Source organism: Schistocerca serialis, chromosome 1, assembly GCF_023864345.2.
Source record: "Schistocerca serialis cubense isolate TAMUIC-IGC-003099 chromosome 1, iqSchSeri2.2, whole genome shotgun sequence".
NCBI classification, from domain to species: Eukaryota; Metazoa; Arthropoda; class Insecta; order Orthoptera; family Acrididae; genus Schistocerca; species Schistocerca serialis.
In genome coordinates, this window is record NC_064638.1 from 428574287 (window position 1) to 428583745 (window position 9459).

Consider the following 9459-nt stretch of genomic DNA (forward strand, 5'->3'; position numbering starts at 1 on the left):
AACCAAAATTTACAGAATGTGCAACGTAATTTTTTTTGCTGTTTTGTAAGGTGTCAGGCAAATCCAACACCTTCCATGAAAACCCTGACATGATAAGGAAATCCAGTAGAATGTCACATAGCTCCGAATAAATCGTGACATTAAATTAACCAAAGTAATACGAGTAACGAGTGAGCAAATGGAATACCACAGACTAACACAAGAATGCCTAAATGCATGTCATACCTTCCCACCGTGACACAGACGCAGTTCCGAAGGGAGAAACGAGAACAGAAGCCGAGAGCAGAACCGTGTTAAGCTGGAAGGCCCTACGATAAGGGACGGACGGACACCCACGTCGCCAGCTAACCGCTAGGACACCACCACCGACAAGTTTTAGCGTGAGACTTTTTCGCGTCTCTGTTGCGTTAGTACCACCCCCCAGCCCATGTTAAAAGCTAGAGCCCTCCAGAAGAACAGTATAGATCTTACGATAACACAAAAAGGACCACACCACCCGCAAGTTTTTAACGTGAGACTTTTTTGCGTCTCTGTTACATCAGGACCATCCCCCAGCCCATGTTAAAAGATAGAGCCCTCCAGAAGAACAGTATAGATCTTACGATAACGCTAAAAGGATCACACCAGCTGCAAGTTTTAGCGTGAGACTTTTTCGCGTCTCTGTTACGTTGCAAACTTTAATAACATTGCCCCATCACGAAAAGTATAACGTTTCTCATTGAATAGACAGAGTTTTTGTAGGCGGAGCTTAAGGTTAACATTGAGACCCTGGTTGGTCAGATGAAAACACAGCCAGATAGTTTTTTTTAAACCAACTTCGGTAAATTGTAGTAAGGAGAAGTTAGGAGGGAGTTGCTTCCGAGACGGCGAGGTGAGCGGAGCTGTGCTGTCCGCCGCCCCCTGACGAACACCGACAAGGTAATGAACGCACGCGATGCCGCATAACAGCGCATAAAGCTTCACTCAGAACTGCAGAAGTCTCATCTGTTACACCCCCTTTTTGCGTAATACTAGTGTCGATCGTCAATTAGAGCTCATGGTGTTCACATTTGCCACTTGAAGTAAAAATCTGAAACGCGATGATTTTTCTTATAGTTATTGCGAAGCCACATCAGCCACTGTAATTTACGACAAGTTAGATAAGTAATTAAAGATAATTGAGGGTCACTGTAGACCATTTTGATAGTTTTCTCTGTTGTGAAACTTAATTTAAACCTAGATTATAGATGTGATATGGCATAGGTCATCCTTCGATCCATTGTAGAACTTGGAAACCCATTTAGGGAATATTCGTTCACATTTTTGTTGAACGCAGTTGGTTTTTACCATCCTGTATTAAAACATTTCCTTTTGTCAATAGTGCAATTTATAAACGATGTTTTGTGAGTAGAATAAAATTTCCAGTGGTAAACTTAACTGCTTTTTCGACGTTATTTTACCAGCAAACTAGAAATAGGAAAGCCTTGAACCCCTTCCACTAAATTTCGTTAGTATTAAGATTCTTTTACAGGGAGTGCAGTGGAGCTGACGCTGAAATAATTAAGTATTTGGTTATATCATCGCTAGTCTCACTGAACTCTTCTGCATTCTACATGTCATGTGTGGTCTGGCGTCTCCTTAACAGCAACAGGTCCCAGGTTCAAACTAGTCAATTCCCTAAAAAACACGCTCAGAGCGTCGTAGCGTCGTTGCGCGAAAGTGGTAGGGAGACACGATATAGAACAAACGGACACCACGCAGAATGTTAGAGCTTTCTGGTAGAAGTCTGCTCACTCCCTACACATATCTAGGGATACTTTTGTTGATTCCTGTGTCGTCATCCGGGTCGTCGGGATCTGAAACGTTGTGGATCCTAAGTCTTTTGGACGAAAATACAATCAAAATTGAAATGCTTTCATATTTTCAAAATTGTTGTTTGATTTGTGCGGAAATTATCCTTAGCGAAAAAAATTTGTGGCATATGTACCGCATTTTATTGCGGCAGGTAACCCGATCTGTAGGGGAGCTACGCCGTAACGCGTAAATTCACGACCTTGATAGCCAAGACGGGCACACTAGAATCAAAACACGCCCAATAGAACTTAATGTTAATACAACACTCAAACATTTGGTAGTACCTGCCTATTTAGAATAAGCAATCGTGACGCGGGAAAGGGTTTGAATGGATATTCATAGACTTACCTTAGCTATTCTCTCAAAGCTTACGTAAAAGTTCCGTGATCGAAAAGTAAATACTTTCTTTTGTTATGCCCTGGCGTCCACTGAGCAACAGCAGTGCCGATACTCCACATTATGTCGGTGTTTGCCGAAACTACGGGGGATGCGCCGTCTATACTGCATGTGGCTTCTCTCCCGGATTTACCATGTGCAAGTAATTAATTAAATGACTAACTAAACATACCGCACCAGGTTCCACGCTCTCATTTCCTTTAACTTTGTAACCACTCAGAGAAAACTTTACACAATTCCACACTGCACAAATATTCACCTTAGTTATCCACTCAGCACAAATACGTAAATGATACAACGAACTCACGACAGTCTCTCCGCCTGCATGTTACTAAATTATGCGCTGTTCGATTAAAATTGATGTTTTAGTTAATGACTAGACACACAGGACTGGGTCAGTTGGAAACCGATGGAAAGCAAATAAGTTTTATTAACGGATCATGTTGAATCTCTCCGATGGGGATTTACGATTGAGTGAGTGACCTAGCGCTCGAAACGAAAAGCCGACAACCTACAGTACATTTCCTGTGACGACAGACGTGCTTGGTTTCTACACTGAATCACATTGAGCTACTTAAGCTGACTAGCCAACACTTTTGACTGATTATTTACTCGTAATCGACAAAAAATGATAGAAATTATTGCTTTTGAAAAACTGGGATAAATTTATTTGTTTTCTTTAACCTACGATGACAAATTTATTGAGTTATATACAGAAAAATCAGTTAGGTGCGGCGACGACACGTGATCGACCTATAAGGATCATCAGATTCAAGACTGCCGCGTGGTGTAGCCGTGCAGTCTACGGCGCGTAGACACGGTTCGAGCGGCTGATCCCATCGGAGGTTCGAGTCCTCCCTCGGGCATGAGTGTGTGTGTTGCCCTTAGTGTAAGTTAGTTTCACTTAGATTATGTAGTGTGTATGCCTAGGGACCGATGACCCTAGCAGTTTGGCCCCATAGGAACTTACCACAAATTTCCAAAATTCAAGTCTACTACTCACTTTTACATCCAAGCATATTTTACAAGTTCATTTTTTTAATGAATTAATTTAGAATGTGATCATCCATTCTTGAAGAAATCACAGTTAACTATATTTGATAGTTCCACTGTAGCTGAGCTAGTGTAAGAAGAACTGCCGCCAAAACTATAACAGCAACTGATTTCCGAAACACCGATAATTTTAAATACCGAAACGCAAAACACAATGCTGTGAACTAGATTAAAGGACAGAACGCATTATACTAGGACCCTCCCTTAAGAGCAGTCAGGCGCATTTTCTCTGTTACTTCAACAGATACTTGCTATTTCGTTTTTGCATCACGTAGATAGAGTCAGCCCAAACAATTACTATTCGTTACGTCTTTCATGAGATTCCCAGTGACAGCAGAAAGTGTCGGTTTGTTTCCCATTACAAACAAAATTATTTTTAAATTGGAACTTTCCATGCCCATTCGATAGAGCACACCCAAATTAGTCTAGTCCGATATTCGTTCTATCCATACGGATTAACAGTGACAGTGAAATACAAAGAATAAACAGCAATCCAGAAACGACTCAGTAGCGCCGCATGCTTTACCGTGGCAGTCAACGCTCGCCAGGGCAGTGCTGCGCTGCTGGAGTATTGTTTATTTTTCGTGTTTTACTGTCCGTGTTAATACGTGTCTACAGGGCGTTCGGAAATTCCCATCACAGACTCATCGACAGGAATGACTGTGGTACTCTAAGGAGGCACCACACACCCGAGTTGGAAGAGGCCGTACTGCAGCGCGTTGAAGAGAACTCATAAATGATTATATGACCAATTTCTTTGGCTATTAAAACGCCAGATAAATTACTTGTAAAATGGTCATGTTACCAACATATTTTCGAATGGTACGTTTCCGGACACGGGTTCCAAATTAAAATATTTTCTACTCACTCCCGTATATGAGTCCTACAAGTTTGTATCAGGAATTTACTAACACTCTGTGCAAAACGAATTACGTACTAGACTAATCTGGGACCACTCCGACGTATGGGCATCTAAAATTCTGCTTTTATAATAATTTTGTTTGTAACGGGAAACAAACTGATGCTTTCCTTGAACTCTGAGCATAGCATGAAAGAGGTGATGTGCACTATTTGATTAGACTGATTCCAGATACACAATGCATAATCGGAATTGCAGATATATTCAGAAACACCAGAGAAAATATGCCTGACGGCTATCTGGTGAGACACCCTGTTTGCTGACAGACGAAACCAGAAACAAGGAACATCTTTTGGCTGTACGTCACTGCACGGCGTTGCAGCTTACAAAAAACAATATATATATATATATATATATATATATATATATATATATATATACACTCCTGGAAATTGAAATAAGAACACCGTGAATTCATTGTCCCAGGAAGGGGAAACTTTATTGACACATTCCTGGGGTCAGATACAACACATGATCACACTGACAGAACCACAGGCACATAGACACAGGCAACAGAGCATGCACAAAGTCGGCTCTAGTACAGTGTATATCCACCTTTCGCAGCAATGCAGGCTGCTATTCTCCCATGGAGACGATCGTAGAGATGCTGGATGTAGTCCTGTGGAACGGCTTGCCATGCCATTTCCACCTGCCGCCTCAGTTGGACCAGCGTTCGTGCTGGACGTGCAGACCGCGTGAGACGACGCTTCATCCAGTCCCAAATATGCTCAATGGGGGACAGATCCGGAGATCTTGCTGGCCAGGGTAGTTGACTTACACCTTCTAGAGCACGTTGGGTGGCACGGGATACATGCGGACGTGCATTGTCCTGTTGGAACAGCAAGTTCCCTTGGCGGTCTAGGAATGGTAGAACGATGGGTTCGATGACGGTTTGGATGTACCGTGCACTATTCAGTGTCCCCTCGACGATCACCAGTGGTGTACGGCCAGTGTAGGAGATCGCTCCCCACACCATGATGCCGGGTGTTGGCCCTGTGTGCTTCGGTCGTATGCAGTCCTGATTGTGGCGCTCACCTGCACGGCGCCAAACACGCATACGACCATCATTGGCACCGAGGCAGAAGCGACTCTCATCGCTGAAGACGACACGTCTCCATTCGTCCCTCCATTCACGCCTGTCGCGACACCACTGGAGGCGGGCTGCACGATGTTGGGGCGTGAGCGGAAGACGGCCTAACGGTGTGCGGGACCGTAGCCCAGCTTCATGGAGACGGTTGCGAATGGTCCTCGCCGATACCCCAGGAGCAACAGTGTCCCTAATTTGCTGGGAAGTGGCGGTGCGGTCCCCTACGGCACTGCGTAGGATCCTACGGTCTTGGCGTGCATCCGTGCGTCGCTGTGGTCCGGTCCCAGGTCGACGGGCACGTGCACCTTCCGCCGACCACTGGCGACAACATCGATGTACTGTGGAGACCTCACGCCCCACGTGTTGAGCAATTCGGCGGTACGTCCACCCGGCCTCCCGCATGCCCACTATACGCCCTCGCTCAAAGTCCGTCAACTGCACATACGGTTCACGTCCACGCTGTCGCGGCATGCTACCAGTGTTAAAGACTGCGATGGAGCTCCGTATGCCGTACTTCCTTTGTTGATGGACTACATTTTCTAAGGACTCTCCCAATGACTCTCAACCTGGCACTTGCGTTACCAACAATTAATTTTTTATGATCATTCCTCTTCAAATCGTTCCGTACGCATACTCCCAGATATTTTACAGAAGTAACTGCTACCAGTGTTTTTCCTGCTATCATATAATCATACAATAAAGGATCCTACTTTCTATGTATTCGCAATACGTTACATTTGTCTATGTTAAGGGTCAGTTGGCACTCCCTGCACCAAGTGCCTATCCGCTGCAGATCTTCCTGCATTTCGCCGCAATTTTCTAATGCTGCAACTTCTCTGTATACTACAGCAACATCCGCGAAAAGCCGCATGGAACTTCCGACACTATCTACTAGGTCATTTATATAAATTGTGAAAAGCAATAGTCCCATAACACTCCCCTGTGGCACGCCAGAGATTACTTTAACGTCTGTAGACGTCTCTCCATTGATAACAACATGCTGTGTTCTGTTTGCTAAAAACTCTTCAATCCAGCCACACAGCTGGTCTGATATTCCGTAGGCTCTTACTTTGTTTATCAGGTGACAGTGCGGAACTGTATCGAATGCCTTCCGGAAGTCAAGGAAAATAGCATCTACCTGGGAGCCTGTATCTAATATTTTCTGGGTCTGATGAACTAATAAAGCGAGTTGGGTCTCACACGATCGCTGTTTCCGGAATCCATGTTGATTCCTACAGAGTAAATTCTGGGTTTCCAAAAAGAAATGATACGCGAGCAAAAAACATGTTCTAAAATTCTACAACAGATCGATGTCAGAGATATAGGCCTATAATTTTGCGCATCTGCTCGACGACCCTTCTTGAAGACTGGGACTACCTGTGGTCTTTTCCAATCTTTTTGAACCTTCCGTTCCTCTAGAGACTTGCGGTACACGGCTGTTAGAAGGGGGGCAAGTTCTTTCGCGTACTCTGTGTAGAATCGAATTGGTATCCCGTCAGGTCCAGTGGAATGGACTTTCCTATGTTGAGTGATTCCAGTTGCTTTTCTATTTCTTGCACACTTATTTCGATGTCAGCCATTTTTTCGTTTGTGCGAGGATTTACAGAAGGAACTGCAGTACGGTCTTCCTCTGTGAAACAGCTTTGGACAAAGGTGTTTAGTATTTCAGCTTTACGCGTGTCATCCTCTGTTTCAATGCCATCATCATCCCGGAGTGTCTGGATATGCTGTTTCGAGCCACTTACTGATTTAACGTAAGACCAGAACTTCCTAGGATTTTCTGTCAAGTCGGTACACAGAATTTTACTTTCAAATTCACCGAACGCTTCACGCATAGCCCTCTTTGCGCTAACTTTGACATCGTTTAGCTTCTGTTTGTCTGAGAGTTTTTGGCTGCATTTACACTTGGAGTGAAGCTCTCTTTGCTTTTGCAGTAGTTCCCTAACTTTGTTGTCGTACCACGGTGGGTTTTTCCCGTCCCTCACAGTTTTACTCGGCACGTACCTGTCTAAAACGCATTTTACGATTGCCTTGAACTTTTTCCATAAACACTCAACATTGTCAGTGTTGGAACAGAAATTTTCGTTTTGATCTGTTAGGTAGTCTGAAATCTGCCTTCTATTACTCTTGCTAAACAGATAAACCTTCCTCCCTTTTTTTATATTCCTATTAACTTCCATGTTCAGGGATGCTGCAACGGCCTTATGATCACTGATTCCCTGTTCTGCACTTACAGAGTCGAAAAGTTCGGGTCTGTTTGTTATCGGTAGGTCCAAGATGTTATCTCCGCGAGTCGGTTCTCCTATGTTATTGTTATTTTAATTACACACTCATTTCCCACATTTTTCGTATGCCCCGATGATACATTTCAGTTCTTCCTGTGATTCAGTCAACTCTGGTTGATCATCTGAATGATTCACCCAGTGACATCATATTTAAATATCATAATGGTTGCTATCAAATATGAGTTAATACATATTAGCTCGTATGATTGTTTTACGTCCCAGCTATTATGATTGTTGGGTATCCTAGCCCGTTAAACAATTTTCCAAATGTAGATTAGGACCACACCTTTTACAATGCGGCCCATTTTCACTTCCTTCACTTCATTCTACACACACTACGGATGATTTGGTTTCAGTGCTGCAATTCTGTGACCTATGGAGGTACACAGAATTTTTTTTGATGTTGCAATTATTACTTCAGAAAATAGGGCACCAGTCATATTTAGACAAAATAGAACTTATGATCGTGAAATGGGCTTTCACGGTTTGTTAATACCACCCAAGGGTGAATGACGGAAGGTGTGGACCAAAGGGATTTGAGGCACTTCATTCACTGTTTGTTTTTTGACAACACACTTCTTTATTAATAGCATTGATAGTATTTTTAAAAGGAAACAACACAGCAGGCCTTGTAAATCGCCTAACTGCATAAGTGAACTACTAAAAATAATCGTTAATAAGTTTAGGAACACTATAAACTTCAACTCACAAATAGCATTCAGTTGTTATCTAATTAATTAATGTCTGTTCAAGGCAATTTCCCCACATAATCAACACAAATTGAAAGCACCTAAACATGTTTACAGAATTATGGGAAAGAAATGCATATACACCTTCTGTTTAGCAAATGAACCCCTTTCGGTCTGAGCCACCAACAACATAAGTCGTACTCATTACCAACATAGAGCCACTCCGAGGTACTGGAAGCAAAACATGTCTTCCACGTATACACCAAAGGCACGGTTTCCCACACTACAAGCCGTAAGAAACCAGTCAACACGCTCGCTCCACCAAGTACAGGAAGGCGTCGGGCTAGTAAACAACGCCCGCTACGGTGGGCGGACGCCACTACGTAACTGCTCGCCACAGTGGGTCGGTTCCTCCCGCAGCCTCTGCGAAGACCGGTGGCGCAATTAATGAAATTAGCACCACCTGTGACACAAAGGGCAAGCAACTCACCAACGTAATAAGGACATAAATTATTTGCATATACAACGTGTCCAAAACAGCTGTCTATCCACTACTTCCAGCACCTCAGAGGACACCACTTAACACAGTGAATTCAGAGTCATCTAAAAACATACAACTTCTAAATCTCCTGGTAACTGGCCTGGACTCGTGAAATGGATCTACCAACACATCATCATGGCCAGTAAATCGCCTCCGCTCTGCACTTGTGGGGCACAAATAGGATATTTCCTGCTACACACTGACTAAAATATCTAAAACAGTGTGTGGTGTCACAGCCAGACACCACACTTGCTAGGTGGTAGCCTTTAAATCGGCCGCGGTCCGTTAACATACGTCGGACACGCGTGTCGCCACTATCAGTGATTGCAGACCGAGCGCCGCCACACGGCAGGTCTAGTCTAGAGAGACTCCCTAGCACTCGCCCCAGTTGTACAGCCGACTTTGATAGCGATGGTTCACTGACTACATACGCTCTCATTTGCCGAGACGGCAGATTAGCATAGCCTTCAGCTACGTCATTTGCTACGACCTAGCAAGGCGCCATATTCAGTTACTATTCTGAACAGATAATATTGTGAATCATGTACCGTCAAGAGAGACGTTCATCGTAAATGGATTAAAGCTAAGTATCAACTAGCAACGTCCGCTTTCTGAATTCTAATTCCTTGTCATGTTCCAGACCTCACGTCAGTATA